At 33.0% G+C, this 5,034-nt stretch overlaps 1 pseudogene; it reads right to left on the reverse strand.

Annotated features, from left to right (window-relative positions):
- Positions 1–601: 601 nt before the first annotated feature.
- LOC119570102 lies at positions 602–4,358 on the reverse strand (annotated as a pseudogene).
- Between the last annotated feature and the right edge of the window lie 676 nt (positions 4,359–5,034).

A 5,034-nucleotide genomic window follows, 5' to 3' on the forward strand; every position in this document is an offset into this window, starting at 1 on the left:
GGGTGTAGTAGCATGGTTCAAGATGTGATCAAAAGGGGACAGGGTTTGAACCCGAGGAGTAGTTTTAGGGGGGTTGGTTTTATAAAAGGGGGGAAGTCTAATGTGCCTAAAGGATACAAACTTCGTGTTTGACCACAGGAAGCAAAGGTGGGGGAGGAAAAAAGGGCCATCCCTCAAGGGCCCCAAACAGGGGGACAATGATTTCAGGGTTAAAAATGTATAAACCTAACCGCAGGAATTCAAATAAAAAACCCTTTTTTTTTAAACTTTTTTTTTACACATAATTCAAAATTGCCTTTTCAAATAAAATATATGAGAAGCATAACAATTATGATCCACAAAAATTATTTTCAAATTCTTGCATTTTGTAAAAAATGTATAGTTCTTTATATTTTTTAAAATTTTTCAGTCAGCTAATACTTATGAAAAAAGTCCATTAAAATTTCCATATTCGTTATTCACTTTTTGGGCAATTTTATTTGGCATCATGTACAGATGTAAAACTCTGAACTGATCAAGAAATCGATTAGAGAAAATGTGAAACATTTCCTTTAAATCATTGCTTTTATGTGAATCTTAGTACTTCATTTGAGCATTAATCTCAAACTTTCGTTTTTGTGTTTTCTTTAGACTTAGGCATTTTGACAGGCAACTTGGTAATGACACACTTCACTTCGGTGTAGTTCTGCAGAGCATTTTTCCGAGTTTTCTCCCCCTGTCCTGACATCTTGTATCCTCCGAAGGGAGTCTGAGCATTCAAACATCATAGCAATTGATCCTAAAAGGTGAATGAAGATTTAAGCCTAGATTTCCAACCAAAATAATTGAAACAAAGAAAAAGGGTCTTAATCATACTGATCTGCAAACCCAAAATTGGAGAATCTAATTCATAAAAACCAGCATCTTGGCATATTTGCCATTTTTTTTAAAAAAGGGAAAAAATTTTCCTAACAATCTACCATGGAGTTAGTACAATTTTGAGAAAATGAGAACTAAAGTTAAATTTTCTTTTTTCCCCTTTAAACTAAAGGTTATACTTACAGATGCATATTTTTACTCTGCAGGATACTGTTTGGGCAAAAGCAGAAATGAGTAAGAGTGTAAAATAGAATATCGAACATTACATTCAAAGTTATTGTTTTACTAATTTTCTAATCCAAAAATTTTTTAACAGTAGTTTTTGTACTGCAAAAAAGAAAACGTTTTCCCAATCGATTCATAAGATAATGAAATGAGATTTTTTTTTTCTTTTCCTTTTTCAGGGTCTTGATTATAACAAAACTATGACAACAAACAAAATAAGTAATGCTAATCACCCTTACCATACAGTTCCTGCACGCAGTCCTTGAGCGAACAGTTTGCTTTGTCCAAATCCTTTGTGAACACAGAAGCAGCTAGGCCATAAGTGTATTTTTTGCACGCTAAATCACCTCACTGACATCACTAAACTTCATAATCTGTTGCACGGTCCAAAAATCTGGTAAACAATAAGGAAGGATAGATATAATCTTAAGTTTGCCTGTTTAGAAAACCCGATTTTAATGATCCTCACTAGCAATTCATGAAGATAATTTTGCAACCAATTCTACATGAGGAAGTCTGATAATACCCTCTGAATTTACCCAAAAAGTGAATTTTACTTTTTCTTAACATGCCATAAACCCGAAATGAGGATAAAAAGACTTATAATTATATTACTTAAAAATAATAAATGTAAATCAAGGGAACATTTATTTGAGCACTTTTACCAAACATGATCATAGCATTATTTTTTAATATAATAATAAATTAAATTCAGTCATTGCAAAAGGGGTATTACAGATGCACCTACCCCACTGGATATAGCCCCTGGAAAAATAATCAAATAAATATGTAAGTTTTCATAAATAGTACAAAATACATTTCAGCAGATTTATAACGACTGAATAAAAGCAAAATTCTACGCATAAAAATCAAAAGAATCATTTCTGACATTTGAGCAGCATCTCTGCTAAATGTTCAAATGTTGAAAAATTCTAAACATACTTACTTCTCTGTAGCAATACGCATGTTATCCGCACATCTGCAAAACTGTGGAGCAATATAATAGCCTTTTTCCCCAAAGCGGGTGCCGCATGAACCAACTTTGCACCATCCTTCTTGCCAGAATCAATCATTTCCAAGACTTTGTCCATTTGTTCACCATCCACCTTTGAAGATAGTCAAAAATAAATCTTACTATCATATACCATTGATATAGCCACTAATTAAAATTTACAATAATCTATAATTTCATATACAAATCTAAAACAATGGCCCTACCTGTGGCCCCTGCTCAGTTTTGAAATCAAAAGGATCCCCAACTGTAGAAACTTCCGCACGTTCTACACTGCGTTCCAAATTCATCATAAACTGCATCTTCTACAAAGATCCTTGTGCCAGCACAGCAACACTGCCCCTAAAAGAAAATTTAAATTCTTAGCATACAAAGAAATTAAGTTGTTGCTTTCAGAATCTTTAAAAAAAAAAAATTCAGTTGTTAAGAGAAATCACAAAAATCACCTCATAACAATTTACTGATTAAAGAAAACACCAAAGTGTGACTGCTCAACAGCATAGTCCAATCAGCATCCTTAAAAATAATATTTGGACTCTTTCCTCCCAGTTCCAGAGTTACTCGCTTTAAGTTGCTAGCACCAGCAGCTTGTTGAATAAAGACCAATCTACAGAAATGAAAACAAAAATTTTGTAGAAAACTAGGTGACACCACTTTTAACCAATGAGAAATACCTCCCTTTCACATTAAAATACAGTCTTGGTGCACTGGTGACCACTTTTATCAGTACGTCTTCACAAGCCTCTGTCTTTACAGGTATGACCAAGTATTTTACCCCCCAGTTCTTATGCACACCTTTCATAGCCTAATATAAATAAACAGGCAATTTTATTCAACATTCTTTGCTGGGGGTGCAGTTTATACGAGTTGAAAATCTTTTACACCTAGGTTTAAAATTCAATTCCTATATATTTTCCCCAATATGATAAAACTTACTTTGTAAAAGTTTAAAAAATAATAGAAGTTGCAAAATTGTGCCCTTTTTTTAAAAATGGTGTGTAGAATTTAAAAGTCCCTTATTAAAGTTTTCAAGCATTAAAAATTTTAATTTTAAAAAAACTTTTCCCCTTTTTTTCTTGTGGTAGATTCTGCTTCCCTTTACAAAATAAACAATTTAACCAGTGAAATCTATAACTAATTTTTAGTGGGTGTCACACAGCAGACTTGAAACAAGGCTTACTAGTAATAATAAAAATATTTAGTTTTTAAAAATCAATTTTTCATAAGTATAGAGAGGAAATGAATGCAATTCCGTTTTTGGGAAAGGCCAGTTCCTGGTTAAACATTCACAAATTGAATTCAAATTTTCCCATCCATTTCAATTCCAAAATTAAGTACCTTTATTATATAATTTCAAAATTCTGAAATAAATTTTTTATATTAGAGTTTACATCTTCATAGATATTTGCCCTTCTTTTTCCCTTTTACAAATTAATGTGAAACATTTTAAAGTTTTCATAAAAATTAAATAACTAACAAAAATCTTTAAATTTTCAAAAAGTGCCTTTCCTTGTTTAAAAGCATGCAAAACACGACTGATAAGCAAAAAGCCCCTCAAGGGGTTTTGGAGGACGGGGGGTACTGCTTCAAAATTGGCCCCCCTCAGCCTTCCCTTTAAAGATATTTTCTTATTTCTTTGTTAAGGAAAATTTTTTGAGATCTGAAAAAAGCACAAAATGGAACATACAAAAAAACTGATACAATTCCCTCATTTATCCTGAAAAGGTACTTGTCACACCCCTATGAGAAGCAATTGCAGCCCCAGCAGTTGGGCCCAAAACCAGGAAACATTACCCCCCCAGGTGGGAATCCACTCAGCCCTAAATTTTGTACTGGCCAGAGGTGGGTCTGTTTTTTGCTAATTCAAACAATGTAATTTCCCAAAATTTACAAAATCATTTTGTTTAGCACAAAATTTTTGTAAAACCCTGCCATGAAAGATTCTCACTTACAATATATAACCTTAAAAAAAAAACTAGGAACCAAACAATAAAAACTTGTTACAAAAAAAAAAAAGAAAGGGATCAAGCTCAAGTTGAGAGCCAATACCAAAAGCATATTAATGCTATACCCACCCGTACAAGCTGGCCAAAAATTTCCATCCTGCGAGGAGTGGGAAATTCCCGGAAAGATCTGGCCACAAACCCAACAGGTTTGTCGTGTGTATGAAAATGAGGGCCCAAATTGGAAGGTTTTTTCCCTGAACCTTGTCAGCCCAAACCCGCAAGTAGGGAAATTGCGAATACAAAGTCACATCCACCATGACCCAGTTGTGTAAGGTTTTTCCATTTTCAAAGGGCCAGACCGGAAGTCCAGTGATGCAATAAAATTTTAATACCATAAAAAAAAACTTCAAGGAAGAAAATCGAGTTTAATATACTTACAAGTAGAAAAAAAAACTTAAATAAATTTCACATTTTTTTATGTTTTTTGAAAAAAACAATATAAGGGTGATCAGAACACAAAAGCACACAAAGAAAAAATACAAAAATAAGTGAAGTAGAATTAAAAATTTTTCATTTCTTTGCTAAAAAAAATCAAGCCATTTTTGCAAGCTCTATTTTGAAGCTAAACACTGTAGGGATGTCCAAATATACAAGAAAAAATAACACTCAAATTAGATATTTTAGCAAAATTTTCAAAACCAATTGGCGCTACCACTTTCAGAAGGTAGCCTGTCACGCTCCATCAGGGCAGCCACTATACAGCAGTGGCCACGTCATAGGATCCATTGTTCCATTCCGATTCAGAGAAAAGGCTTTTCAGCAGCCTTTAAGCTTTTTTACATCGGGGCCGTAACAAAGCTTGTGATTATTTAAAAATTGTTGATGGTAAAGTTTATAGATTATATAATATCACAGATACTTTTTAATTTTTAATTAATAAAAAAAATTTCTCTTTTCCTTTTTAAAACCCTTTCAATGACTTCCCAGTTGCGG

Source organism: Penaeus monodon, unplaced genomic scaffold (assembly GCF_015228065.2).
Source record: "Penaeus monodon isolate SGIC_2016 unplaced genomic scaffold, NSTDA_Pmon_1 PmonScaffold_2186, whole genome shotgun sequence".
NCBI lineage: Eukaryota > Metazoa > Arthropoda > Malacostraca > Decapoda > Penaeidae > Penaeus > Penaeus monodon.